At 36.3% G+C, this 15,588-nt stretch overlaps 1 pseudogene; it reads left to right on the plus strand.

The window, feature by feature from the left end:
* Positions 1 to 1,875: 1,875 nt before the first annotated feature.
* LOC148802292 (putative carboxylesterase 16) lies at positions 1,876 to 8,364 on the plus strand (annotated as a pseudogene).
* Positions 8,365 to 15,588: the final 7,224 nt, after the last annotated feature.

Consider the following 15,588-nt stretch of genomic DNA (forward strand, 5'->3'; position numbering starts at 1 on the left):
CTGACCCATTGATAGCCCTACTTGACTTTATTGAATTTGAAATTTGTTTTGTAGAGTTGAGTTTCTAGTAACTTTAGGCTTCCATCTTAGAATTCCAAATTTAGCCCATTTAAGATGTTGACACGTTGCACAAAATTTTATGTGCCTACTGCCCCCTCATCAACATGATGACGAAAGTTTCATGTTGGAAGATTACTTAATTGAGATACTTATAGAGATCTTGCCTAGTTGGTGAGCATCAATGAGATGCTTGGTGTAGGACTGAGATGTAAGGCTAGAAAAGAGGGTGGTCTCTTTGAAGGATGAAGGAGAGCCTCCAAAGGGTGCGAAGGTCTCTTGGTATGGGACTAGGAGAAGAAGATGAGAGAGTTATGGATTCCAGGGTATCAATAGCTAGGATATTGAGGATTTCGATGCCCCTTGATGTGGGGAGGACCCTCTATTTATGAAGAAGATCCCGAGATCTTAAAAGGTAGGAGACCAGGATCTTTGTTTCGTATTGGGGAAGGGAATATATTGTTTGTTGGTAATTATTGGGTACGCTACTGGGCATCGCCACATGTCTCATAAATATGTTCTCGAGGATCAGCTTTCCTTATCCTCAAGATTCCTCATTATTCATGTGTGCTACTACCCTCCTGCACGCCACAACTAATCTTACGTGGAAACGATGATGTCATCATCTGAAGGTTAGTATTTGTTAATGCCCCGTGGTGATCTATAAAGTGCTTCATCATTATGGGCTTGCGTGTGTTTGGGCACATAAGGGCCTTGCAATGGGCTCGGCCCATTGTCCTCCCTAGACCCGCTTCCCAGAGTCGGATTACGAGTCGTGGGTTTATCGTGGTATCATCTAGTGCGTTGTGGGTCCATCGTAGCTCAGGGTAACTATAGGTGACTTATAAGTGATTTTGTGGTATTATTTTGATGTTAGAGTATACTTAGGGAGTCTGCATGAGCTATACGTGTCTACACCTGGAACTAAAAAACTCATAAATCCTATATGTATATCAATGCTTTCATCATAGAAATTTGGGAGAATGGTGATTCATCCCGGGGTCAGAATTTGTAGGCCTAAAGTACTATTAGGGTAGGTGCCAACTCAGAATTGATGCCAATTCACGGGCAAGCGTTAGTGCATAGAGTGTGGATTGTTGACATTTTGAATTTTTATAGCTCTACAGTGGAAATCGGAAATCTGCATTAAGCTTGTCCATACTTTTCCATAGAAATTTCTGCATGTGATGTCAAGTTCAATAGGGTTACATGAATGGCTTCACAATCGTATGCTATACTGAATAAAATGAAGAGTAAATTACAAAGACCCCTTGTACAATGGGGTATGTGACAAAGATCCCATGTACTTTGTTTTGTGACAAAGTCGTTACAATATTTTTTTTAATCCCCACATTACCCTTGTAATAACTATTTGGTCGAGAAAAATACTATTCATCTTCTCGACCTCACGAGATGGAAGGTAACAATTAACAAATGAACCTCGCCATGGCTCCCAATGTTTTTCAACCACGCATATTAGCAAGCCAACCACAATTGTACAATCTATTGTCCTATCTGATCGAGAAACAGAGTCAAGAGGGGAGAGACCGACCCCTTTCGATTTCATACCATTTCTTTTTTTTCTCTCTCTCTCTCTCTCCTTTGTAGTCCTTCGTACACCATTGATAAATATTGAATTGAACCGATCTCCTCCATCTTCATCTTGTTTGAAAAAAAAATTGTTTCCATGCCATAAATGTAACATCGGAGGAGAAGAAGAAGAAGAAGAAGGTAATTGTAATTCATAAATTGTATCCCTCTCCTATCTGCACTCTAGCTTTTGCAAACAACAGAGAGGGGGGAGAGAGAGAGAAAGAAATGCCAAGCATTGTTGTAAAGCTCTACACTGTAAAATTCCTACTGAAACACCGTTTGCAAAACTGAACTCAAAGTATATTTGATGATAACAATCCTTCCGGCATCACATCCTGACCTAAAGACCCCGTCATCACTGCTAATCCTTCCTTTACCGATGGTGTTGCCACCAAGGACATCCATAGAGATGCCTTCACCTCCCTTCCGTTTGAATTTTCCTCCCCGACACCTGCCTCACCGCCGCTGATTCTAAATCTCATTCCAATTCTAGGGCTAGGGCTAGGACCTCTTGCAGATCATTAGATCTCGATTCAACTTCTGCCACTCTCGATGCAAATCCCAACCTCCAGAATCTTTGTCGTAACAGCTATGGCGCTCCTGGGACGCCCAAAACCAACCTGAATCGTAGGAACAACTATAGTAGCAGCATCGATGCTGAGAGCTTGAATTCTAAGCATGAAACTGCTTCTTATAGAGGTTACTCCCCATCCCTAGAGAATAACCACCAGACTTGTCAGAAGTTGCCTATCATGTTGCAATTTCATGGTGGCGGATTTGTTGCAGGGAGTAAAGATTCCACGGCCAATGATTACTTTTGTAGACGGATCACCAAGTTGTGTGATGTAATTGTCATCGCCATCGGCTAGGCTTGCACCAGAGAATCGTTATCCGGCTGCATTTGAGGATAGGTTGAAAGTTTTGAACTAGTTAGGGAAGCAGACAAATGGAGAGAGAGAGAGAGAGAGAGAGAGAGAGATCGGGATTGAATTAAATGGGTTCAATCTCAACGTTGTTAAGGGGAAGGGGAAGAAGAGAGATCGGGGGAGAGAGAGAGAGAGAAATGTGAAGGAATCTACTGTAGAGGGGATTACTGCCGTTGTTGTTAGTGTATCATGAGGTCGGGGAAGATGAATAGTGTTTTTCTCATCCAAATAATTATTACAAGGGTATTATGGAGATTAAAAAATATTGAAATGACCTTTTTGGACAGACGGCTAACGGAAGGGGGTCTTTGTAATTTACCCTAAAATGAACTGCTCCACGAATGAGACTTGTAATGACCGAATGTACGAATCCAACCCGTGCATATTAACCTAGCAGACATGCAGGGCCTACTTGATGAATTGTTGAGTGAAAGTCATTGTCAAAAGTCACAAGATTCATGTCATTTTTGTGAAGAGTAAAAACCAAGGTTTTAAAATCGGACCGAACAAGAAACCATTCTGGGTCCAGTTCTTGGGTCAAACAGTCCGACCATTCAATCCAAACAAACAGTTCACTTTGACAGAAAAAAAATTAAAAAATTAAAAGAAAATAAAAAAACAGCCAAAAACTATTGTTCAAGTCTATGGTTTGATGATTCGACCACTCAGGTCAACGGTTCACTAACTAAATCAATGATTTTTTTGCCAAAAATAGTTTTGGGGTACAACAAAACCAGTCAAATGACCGGTTCCTAATTTTTCCGATCCGATTTTAAAAAATGTCATACAAACTATCAATCAAAGTGATAATCATCATATCATATTTTTTGTGAGTGTAGACCTTCATTGAAAGTCATGCACTTATTCCTCTTTTAGTGGATGGAACAGAAATAAAAGTACCCGTGAGCCATATGGAATGTGATTGTTGTGGTGAGTTCTCTACAAATGGAAAACAACCTTAATCAAAGTGTACATGCGAAGAAACAATCAGTTGGCCTATAGTAGGAAAATAACACCTATATCCTTTGTGCATAGCACTATAACCAAGAAAATGCATAGTGATCAAATCTGTATTGAAATTTAAAATGATTATATGGCCTTAACAGAGGGTAACAAGCACACCCAAAGGTTCGAAGAATGGTATAGTTAGGTGGGCGACCAAAGAGTTTTTCAAAAGGAGAGAGATTTCTAGTCAAAGGAGATGGAAGGCAATTAATTAAATATACAACACAGTGAGCAACATCATCCCAGAACTGAAAGGGAAGAGAAGCATGACTAAGGAGGGCCAAGGTAGTCTCAGTGGTGTGGGGGTGCTTGTGTTCAGCAACACCATTTTGCTAATGGGTGTGAGGGCATGACACCCGATGAGAGATACCGCATTCAACAAAGTGTTTGGAGAGTTATTAGAATTCTCCTCCCCAATCACTTTGAAAATACTTGATTTTATTAGAAAAAACGTTCTCCACATTGTGTTGAAATTGAAGAAAAATAGTAAACAAATCTGATTTGCAAGCAATAGGATATAACCACGTGAAACAAGAAAAATGATCAACAAAGATAACATAATAGCGGTATCCATTATTTGAACTATAAGGAGAAGGACCCCATACATCGGACATAACTAATTCAAGAGGGAAACAAGACTAAAAATTCAAAGGCAAAATGGTAACCGATGCCCCATGGCACATTGGCAAGAATAGCAAAGAGAACTAGGCATATCATTATTTGTATCAACACCTAATGATGCAAGAATTTGACAAACCACACAGTCGGATGGCCCAAACAGGCATGCCACTGAAAAGAGCTAACACGAACACTGCTAAAATGTTGAGGAGAAAAACTATTAGAGGAAATAGTTGTTGAAGGAACTAGGCGATAAAGATCATTAACATTGGGACCACGGAGCACTTCCTTCCTTGTGATAGGATCCTTAACAACAAAAAATGATGGATGGAATTCAAACACCAAGTTATTATCTTTTGTAAACTATGATACAGATGACAAATTCTTAGAAATGGAAGGAACAAGAAGTAAGTTGTTAAGATGAAACATACGATTCTTGTGAGAAAAAGTGGAATGCCCAACATGACTAATAGCCAAACCTGAACCATTGCTTACTTGTACTTGATCCGTACCACTATAATTCGTTTGTGATCGTAGGTTGCTGAGATCTGATGTCATATGATCTGTTGAGCCCGAATCAAGATACCAATTAAGATTAAATGTTGAAGGAAGCATTGTTGTGTTGGCATGATAGGCTTGCATAGAAGTATTGTTCTGTTCACCATGAAAGGAGACATCGAATTGTCGACGGCAAGTGAGTACAACATGACCAGGATGGTTGCAAAATTGACAAACAACTCCATTGTTTGAGTGATAATTATTGAAATTCTGACCATGGCCATGACCACCAGAACCGTGACCTTGTCCACCCCTATTGTTGTTTTGGGAACCACGACCACCATTATTCAACCCTCGTCCACTAATCTAATGTGGACTGTTACGATTTCCAACATGAGCCATATTGGATGCAGGAGAAATTGGATCTAAACCAGATGGATGTTGGTGTTGTTGCTGAAGTCAAATTTCATGGCTTATAAGAAGTCCCTACAGATCTTCAAAGGTGAGAAAATCTACATCTAATCTTGTAGTAAGAGAAGTAACAAATGATTGATATCCCAACCTGAGGCCAACAAGAAGATATAATATCATATCATTATTCAAAACAAGTTCAAAGACTACTATAAGGTAGTCAACAAAATAGTTAGCTTTCTAGATGTATTCATGCATAGGGCTCTCACCCTTCTTCAAGGTTTGAAGCTAGAGTCGTAGTTGAAACACACGTGCTCAAGAAGGTGATCCATACGTTTTAGAAAGGTCTTGCCATACTGCAGTTGTTGTTGGGAGCCCAACAACCTAGGCTGTAACACTTTATAATAAGGAAGAGATGATCCAGCTCAACATGAGCTGATCAAAGCGCCACCATGTATCTTCTAGAGGGTTATCAATCATCATAGTGGGATTTAAGGGATATGAAATTTTGGAGAAAAATGATCAACATAATAGCGGTATCCATTATTTAAACTATAAGGAGAAGAACCCCATGAATCGAACAAAACTAATTCAAGAGGGAAACAAGATTGAAAATTCGAAGGAAAAAGGGTAACTGATGCCCCTTGGCACATTGGCAAAAATAGCAAAGAGAACTAGACATATCATTATTTGTATCAACACCTAATGATGCAAGAACTTGACAAACCACACAAAGAGCCGGATGGCCCAAACAGGCATGCCACTGAAAAGAGCTGACACGAACACTACTACAAAGTTGAGGAGAAAAACTATTGGAGGAAATAGTTGTTGAAGGAACTAGGCGATAAAGATCATTAACATTAGGACCACAGAGCACTTCCTTCCCTGTGATAGGATCCTTAACAACAAAAAATGATGGATGGAATTCAAACAAGTTATTATCTTTTGTAAACTGAAATACAAATAATAGATTCTTTGAAATAGAAGGAACAAGAAGTAAGTTGTTAAGATAAACATACTATTCTTGTGAATAAAAGAAGAATGCTGAGATCATACCACTATAGCCAAACCTGAACCATTGCTGACTTGTATTTGATTTGTACCACTATAATCCATTTGTGATCATAGGTTGTTGAGATCCGATGTCAAATGATTTGTTAGCCTGAATCAGGATACCAATTAGGATCAAATGTTGAAGGAAGCATTGTTGTATTGGCATGATAGGCTTGCATAGAAGTATTGTTTTGTTCACTATGAAATGAGACATTGAACTGTCGACGGCAAGTGAGTACAACATGACCAGGACGATTGTAAAGTTGACAAACAACTCCACTGTTTGAGTGATAATTATTGAAATTCTAACCATGGCCATGACCACCAGAACCGTGACCTTGTCCACCCTTATTGTTGTTCTGGGAACCACGACCACCATTATTCAACCCTCGTCCACTAATCTGATGTGGACCGTTACGATTTCCATCATGAGCCATATTGGCTGCAGAAGAAATTGGATCTAAACCAGATGGATGTTGGTGTTGTTGTTGAAGTCAAATTTCATGGCTTATAAGAAGTCCCTACAAATCTTCAAGGGTGAGAGAATCTACATCTAATCTTGTAGTAAGAGAAGTTACAGATGAATCATATCCCGGCCTGAGGCCAGCAAGAAGATATAATATCATGTCATTATCCGAAACAGGTTTAGAGACTACTACAAGGCAGTCAGCAAAATAGTTAGCTTTTTGGATGTATTCATGCATAGGGCTCCCGCCCTTCTTCATGGTTTGAAGCTAGAGTTGTAGATAAAACACACATGCTCAAGAAGGTGATCTATACATTCTGGAAAGGTCTTGTCATACTGCAGTTGTTGTTGGGAGCCCAACAACCTAGGCTGTAACACTTTCTAATAAGGAAGAGATGATCCAGCTCAACACGAGTTGATCAAAGTGCCGCCATGTATCTTCTAGAGGGTTATCAATCATCATAGTGGGATTTAGGGTATCTACAATTTTGGGGGTGGCTAGGTCATTGAACCATCAACAAGGCACATAACATCATGAGCAATAAAGATGGGAAAGAACTGAGCTCGCCAGATGTTGTAGTTCTCATTGGTCATGACATTGGGCATTACAGTGATTGAAGTGGTAAGGAATGAAGGTAGACTAGTATTTGACTATTTAGAAACTACTACAACATCAGATTGGAATGAGAGGCTACCTTGACCATTAAGTGCCATTGTTGGCTTTGATACCATGAAATATAAATAGATTGAATGCTCAAAGAGAGTTTTAATGACTTGATTTATTATCTGAGTATTTACATGTATATATAGGTGTTATAGAGAGTTTGAGTTACATCCGAACTTGATTACATTCTAAGGAGATAAACATAGGAGAGTCCAAGGCGGTTGTGGCTCTTGATTACATTAGAACTAAGCCTTTAATGTGTTGTTGTGGAGGTTGCTACCGATATAGGACTTACGATGCATCAACTAGCAAAGAAGTCTTCTAAATATGCAAAGGACTCAGTTGGACTCCTACAACGAAAAAATAGAGCTCTTTGACAACCCTTCTTGATGACTTCAATCATATTTTTAATTGCAATGACTTTGAGTATCTTGTCCATTACATAGTGGAACTACATAACTCTCATCGCTTTGCCAAATAATTTGTCTATTGTCAAGATCTTTCAGGAACTCTATAGAAGGACATCAGGACAACAAGTAGCTTGTGTTCTTATGAAAATGTAGCATTTACAAGGAATATTGGTGTAAAGCAACAATCACTTAGTGGCCTGCTTTGAACAATAAAGTCCATGTAATAAAGCACTATGTTGCTTAGTAGGCTAGAATTGTTAAGAACCATTTTGATCACAATCTAAAGGATCTTGCTAATAACATGGACTCCATAAGCAAGAAAATACTTAGTCTTATTCCTCTTGTTGAACCTCAAATAGTGAAGGTGGCAACGTGGATGACAACGTCCCAAAAGACCCTTCTTCCCTTAAGGATTTTAGTAAGAAGGATGTTCCTTTTCCATGCACTCTTCATGATTCAGACCCCATCTTGAGGCCATTTATGTCATTAATCTCATGTAAGGGACCGAGCTCTAGAGATTTGCTACAAGAGGTTAATGTCCTACCAGTTGAAGCTACTAAAGAGGTGGAAGGTAGTGACCACAACAATGATCATTGCAATTTCAAGCGTCAAATGAAAGGTGAAGGAGAACCCCCTACAAAGAAGAGCAAAAGTGTCTCATAAAGCGACAAGTCAATGGCTCATTTTTTAAAACATCACTCACGATAATGCTGATGCAATTAATCACGCCCTTCCCACTCTGGGAGGTAAGCATGTGCAACAAATAAACCCAAGAGGAGCCTAAAGTTGAAGAGAAAGGTATAAATCCTAGAAGGTAGTACTATCCAAGTCCCGAGGCAATCTTCTGATGTTCATTCCAATAACTGCTCTTTCACCCTAAAGTCTATGCAAGGAGATAAGTCCATAATACTTTACTCTTTTTGTATCTTTTTATCAATTCCTTTATGAAGGTATTTTTTTCTAATTAAATGATTTTCCCATTAGGTTTCAAAAGAAGCAATGGGATGGAGCGTTCATCAAAGCCTTTAGGGGATCAACTTGCCACAAATGCTAGTTTGGTGAAAAAGAAAGGAAGCCCTTTTAGCCCCTTTCAAGAAGTTATAAGGTCATTAAACCACACTTTGCTAACCAAACTTAAAGATGCATCATTTGATCAAATCCATAAGATCCCTTCTCCTTAAAAGTTCTTATTGATTCTTATGTGACGACCATGAAAACATTATTAGAGCTCAAGGTAGCCATAGGGGGAAAGATGCCTATGACATGGGTTAATAGAAGGCAGAACTAGTAAACGTGTTAGAAGCTTCATCATCCTCTTTGACCTTATCTCAAGAGAAGCATGCAAGCAACCTTGAACAAAATTCTATTGGGAGATGAATGCCTAATTGGAGTGATAAGTAAGGAATATTGTGTAAGACTTCAAAAATTGTTTGGAAATTCCAAATAACCACTACTAGAAAAATCATCTATAGAAGCAACAAAAAATGCATCTAAAAATAGAAAAAAATGCCTCTAAAAAGAATAAGAGGCATTGAGGTGATTGCCTCTAAATGTTATAGAGGCACTTGACTAATAATTAGAGGCACATCTAACAAATGCCTCAAAAAATAAGATATTAAGGCACATAATCATGCCTCTAAAATTTTCACTTAGGCATGAAAATGACAGAAAAAATGGACAACTCCTACCATTTCATAAATTATATTTAATACCAAAAATACCTTCAAAGTAATTGGGGCATAAAAATAACATCCATGAAGTGTCTCAATAATAATCCATTAGAACCGTTGTATTGGACATTTATAGAGGCATTTTTTATCAAACGCCTCTGACCTATGCCTCTAATTATATATGTTTCTAGTTGTTTACAACTATTTTCTACATGTACATCTTTACAAGACATATCCGCTCTTAGCAATTCATCTACGGACCTATAAAAGAAAACAAAAAGCATTTCATCTAATGTTTTTTGTTTGGTTTAGTTCAGCAGAAAAACACCCTCTCCCTATATGCTGTGGAGATTGGTCCATCCAGCCAAAGCAATAAGGTTGATAGTTACCCATATAGTTTGTTAGGTTCAAATTTTTAGGGTCCATTTGATTTGCAGTTGGAATTGGAATCAAAATCTCTCAGAATCAGAATCGGAATCAGTTGGAATGGGATTTTCATTCCCAAGGGAGGGAGAGAAAATGACCATTCCCTTAAATGGGGGAATGCCATTCCATCAATAATGGGAATTAGGTTCCAATTCTACCCAACCAAAACAGTTAGAATTAATTGAAATTCCAATTCCCATTCTAGACCTCTATTCCTATGAACAAAATGGATCCTTAGTTTATAGTTTCTTTTTTTTATTATTTTTATTTTTTTACTAGAGCTAATAAGCATGAGAATATATGTTTTAGTTTCTGACCAAACACTTATAGCAACATTGAGTAATAACATTTTTAGGTTGCATTTGATTGTAGTGCAAATTTCATTTGCGTTGGAATAAATGTATGGGAGTGCAAATTTGGGATTATTTTTGTTTCAAATTTGTTACCTTGTTTTATTTGCATGCAAAAAGTAAAATAGGAAGTAAAATGGTATGATTCCACCTTTATATGCAATAGATGGAGGTTGGAGGAGGATTATTTGTTTGAGAATAATGAGGAAGAAGCAAGATAACATGGTCCCCGATTTATATGAGAGAGAATAAGGTAGGAGGAAGGTGATGCAAAATTTACATTTTAGTGAGTGGAAATCAGATAAAAATACAAATTTTGTATAAGGTAAGGGTGCAATTCATAATTATAAATAATCAAAGGCAAAACTGAACCAAGTACAAAATTTGAATTTGGCTCAGATTCACACTACTACAACCAATCGCGACCTTAGGTTCAATTTTTTTTTCACTTGTTTTGTTCCTCAAAGTAAAAGATACTTCTATTTGTTTACAGTACAAATTCATTTGCACTAGTATAAATGTATAGGAGTGCAACTTTTGATTTACTTTTACCTTCGATTTTACTTTGTTTCAAGTTTTATTTTATACTTCATTGCATTGCAAATAAGGGAAAATCTATGTTGTTGGAATTTGCTTTTAATTCATTTGCACTCTCATACTTCTGCATTGGTACAACAAAACTTTGGTTGTTGGGGAGTGTTTTTTTTTTTCCACATGACATGTAATCCGAATCACTCCCTTGTTCTTTTTGGTTAAAAGAATTTTGGTTGTGGGGGGCAAGAATGGAGATTCTTTTTTTCAAAGCAAGTTTTTAAATAGGGAAAATTTCAGTTTAGTACCCTAAACTTTGGGGGTAGTTTCAAGTTAGTATTGAACTTTAAAACATGTCAATGCATTTCCTAAACTTCTAAAAACTGTCAATTTAATTTATGTCGTTAATAATCCGTCAATACGACGAAATGGTTGAAAAGACGAATTCAGTCAGAAATTCTACCAACTTTTCCGATGGTACAATTGGAACTCCAACTGAACTACATTGCTGAAAAAGTTGGCGCAGATCTTAATATCTAACATTCCTCGAAAACAAGGGAGAACTCAAAGTTGAACTTTTGATGCTTGTAGGTTCTCCAGGAATGTTCTATGATATAACTAGTGAAATTTTTAGTGCCCGGGAAAACATGAAAGGAAAAATAGTAGGAAGAAAGCTGAAACTGTCTATAATGTATGTGGACGACCATCTCCGAGAAATCCAAATCACTGGCTATTTAAATGCATAAAACAACATAACTTCATCTCAAAGCACAAGAGGTCGCGATTTTGAGTCTCCTTGACATTCAAACCGACAATGATGAATTAATCAACAGGGCTTAATTAGAACTAAGTTATCATTAGGTAGCAGTTGTAGACAATAAGGTTATAATGGAGGTTGGGTCTAATGTTGTATACGAGTACAACCTCGTTTATAGCATTTGAACCATCTTGCAGTGAGTACCGTTGCCATTCATCTGAACCACTTACCATCCATATCCCCCCTTTAATTCTGGCTCTAGGAGGTGATAGCCAGTAGGGGTGTAGATATGGGGCAAATTGGTGGGGAGGAACCTGTGCATTGGGAGAAGGTGCAGGAAAAATTAAGGTACCTGAAAAGAGAAGATTTTTGTTTCTGTAAGATTAAGGCCTCTGAATGCAAAGGAGATTGCGAGGAACAAGGTATCAGATTGGGAATGCATCAATGATAACACCATTATATTTAGGAACAGTCTTCTCGAGTGATCCATGTATCCAACTGCATATACATTTGGTAAGGAACTATTTATTTTCTTTAATTTGGATAACTGATTCACTTATGTATGTATAGTACTGAATTTGGGGATGCAAATTTGCTAAAAAGCTTAGGTTTAGGAGAGTCACAGGTGGGATGGGGAAGGGGTAGTCGCAAGGAGGATCCATAACGTTCTGTGAATCAGAAACTAGATATTTCTGCTCTGTTAAGATGTTGGATCTCTTTGTCCATTTCTTCACAATGATGTTTTACCTTAGCTTTTCATTTCTTTACTTAGTTTCCCTGTTTAGTATTTCTTTTACCAATTAATGTTAATGATCCTGAAGTCCGCTTTGTGCGGTTAAGATATTGCAATAGAGCTGGTCTTCCGTATTTATCCAAATATATAATAAGGATTGAATTTAAAGTAATTTGTACAAACAAGTTAATTTTTCTTAATTTTTTTAATTCTTTAGATTGTTCCTTCTCAGGTATACGGAAATTTATATGATTGTGGGCGTCTTCAAAACGTGTCATTTCTTTTATTTTCACAAAGGGCATTGTAAAGAAAATTAAATGACGTTCAAAGGGTATTTGTGTCATTTAATATGTCGATTTATGTATGTAACGTTTTGAAGTTTGGGTACTAACTTGACACTACCCCCAAAGTTTAGGATACTAAACTGAAAATTCCCCTTTTAAATAAAAGAAAGGGAAATTGCCCCAAACCCACCATCACTTTTTATGAATTCTCTTAAACCCACCACAACTTTTCAAAACATCCAAAACTCACCATGTCAGATGAGTTTTATTTTCCAAAACTCACCTTCCGTTAGTGCACCGTTAATGTTTCTTAACATAAATGGCCATGTCAGCATAAATAACACTTTTCCTTACCAAATTACCCCTTGAATGGTGAATTAGGGGAAATGGTCATTTAGGTTAGGGTTAGACCAAATTTTTTTGTCTCTCTCTCTCTATTCTACCTCTCTCGCTCAGATCTGGCCTCCACACCATCTTCTCTCATTCAGATCTTGAAGGTAGTCGTTGCATCTCGCTTAGATCTGGCAGCCACACCACCTTCTCTCGCTCAGATATTGAAGGTAATCATTGCATCACCCTCTCACTCGCTTAGATCTAGCCACCGCACCACCTTCTCTTGCTCAGATCTTGAATGTAGTCACTGGTTCACTGCATCACCCTCTCTCTTGCTTAGATCTTGCCGCCGCCTCACCACCCTCTTCGGATCTTGTTGTCGTCGTATCACCTTCTCTCTCGCTTAGATCTTGAAGAAGACGATCTACTAGTTTGAAGATTTGAAAGAAGACGATCATAAATTTCAAAGATTTTTTATGTTTCAAAACATTTGCAATGTATTCTTTTGAATCTGGAATGTAAATCCCCATCGAGGGTTCTACAAATTTATGCAAAAAATATATTTTTGTATTTGTTTATCTAATTGTTTGAAATTCTTTTTGAAATTCTATTGCAACAATCTTCGGATTCAATGTCTAATTTTTGTTTATTTTTTGAAAAAATTTATCATTTTATTAATTTGCTTGTAATTTTTTATTTTTTCTAAAATATATAATTAAAAAAAATCTTTTTTTTTTTATTTTTGCTTTTTTAGTTGATATTTTTAAATATTTATCATTTTATGTATTTTTGTGTAGGTTTTTATTATCTTTTTGAAAATTTTATCACTTTCTTGTGTTTTTTTTACAATTTTTTATTTTTTCTATAATATATAATTTTTGAATTTTTATCATTTTATGTATATTTGAAATTTCTGTTTTTATCCAATCTTTATATTTTTCAAGTTTCTTTTGTCTTTTTTAGTTTTCAATTTTCTTGTTTTTTTTTGCATTTTTAGTGTTTTGTTATAATTTCCAATGCTTTTTCTAATTTCTGTTTTTTACGTTTTTCTATTTTCTACAATCTATAAAATTTTCTGTATTTTTTGTTATTTATTTGCAATTTCTGTGTTTTTCTACAATTTTTATTTTCTGATTTTGTTTTCAATTTCTATAGTTTTTTTTATTATTTTTTTGTAATTTTTCTGTTTTTATGTATTTTATATTTGAAAATATTTTTTGAACATTTTCCTTTTTTCATATTTTTGTAGTTAAAATATTAAAATATATAGGTATATATTTTATATTTTTCTATGAAGGGTAAAATGGTAATGTGTTAACTCCCATTAGTAACATGGTGAGTTTTGGACGTTTTGAAAGGTTGTGGTGAGTTTATGAGAATTCATAAAAAGTGATGGTGGGTTTTGGACAATTTCCCAAAAAAAAAAAAGGATTCAGTTCCTCGATGGGAATCCGTCTCTATTGGGGATAGAGGATGGAGGTTGATTTTTCTCGTTGATAAGGTTTGTGCCTTTCCTCAACCCTGAATGCAAACCAATTTCAATTTGATTTTTTCATCCATTTAATTAAATCATTTTTTCAAAATAAGTTTTTATGGGAAAATAGATCTGCCAAAAGTCGACCCAACCTATGAACCCAACCTAACCCAATTTGAAAAGAACAGGTCTAGAGGTCTAGGATCCCCTATCTAATTCTGTAAGTCGGGATGGGTTGTTTAATCGAATAGTTGAGCTATTTGAACTACTCAAACTAAATGCTTAAATCTATATTTTTGGTAAAAGACCATTGACTTGGTCAAAGACCAATTGACTTGGGTGGTTGAACCATTGACCCATCCAACTTGTGGACCCAACTTAAATATTTATGGGTTGGGTCTAGTCTTTGTTGACCAAGCTAACCTAATTTAGTATGACCTAACATTGCCTTGACCAAATTCAAACTTGAACTCGACCCAATTGCCAAGTCTAGTAACCTGTCTTATTAGGGATTAAGGATGGAGGATTGCCACAAGGGTAGGGCTCTCAATTAGTCAAGTTTACCCAATGAACCTGAACCGATTGAACCGATTATAACGGCTCTGATTCCATGATTTTGTCTTTGATTAATAGTTGGACCAGTTCTGATTCTTGCATGTTCCAAACTAATTCACTAGAACTAATTATTTTATTAAATATATATATAATATTTTTCTTAATTTTATTATAATTTTTATCATATTTTGTGTTTAAAATGATAAATTTGGTAGATAATAAATAAGATAATATTAGTTAAAATGTTTAGTTTATTAATACATGAATAATTTAGTATTTTTCTATCATTTTTATTAAGGTTATATTATCAAAATTTAAAATTTAAGTAATTATTTAAATAAAAATAAAAGTTTCCAATCCTAATAGACCCGATTATTAACTGGGATGGTTCTAGATCTATGATTTTGTCCCGATTAATAATCGGTTCGAAATGGTTCAACCTAAACTTGATCTAGACCCGTTGACAGCCCTAACTGGGGTTGGAATCAAGGCCAATGATGCTACTTAAAAATTAGTGTTGAGAACATGTCATGCCAAAGAGCTCAAGACAGTTGAGGCTATTATTCTTTTTTTTTAAACAACAAAACGTTTTTCGTCTGGAATAACTAACCTGGTTTGTTGCCTACTGGATGCGTCAGCAAACAATTATTCTTTGGGAAAATTCCTCAATAGTACCTTGAACTTTAGGGGTTGTGTCAAGTCAGTTCCTGAATCTCAAAATGCGTCTCTACAATACCCTAAACTTTCAAATTGTGTTTAATAGGTTCCTATCGT

The sequence above is a fragment of the Nelumbo nucifera genome, chromosome 2 (genome assembly GCF_055504915.1).
Source record: "Nelumbo nucifera cultivar China Antique chromosome 2, China Antique-T2T, whole genome shotgun sequence".
Classification (NCBI taxonomy): domain Eukaryota; kingdom Viridiplantae; phylum Streptophyta; class Magnoliopsida; order Proteales; family Nelumbonaceae; genus Nelumbo; species Nelumbo nucifera.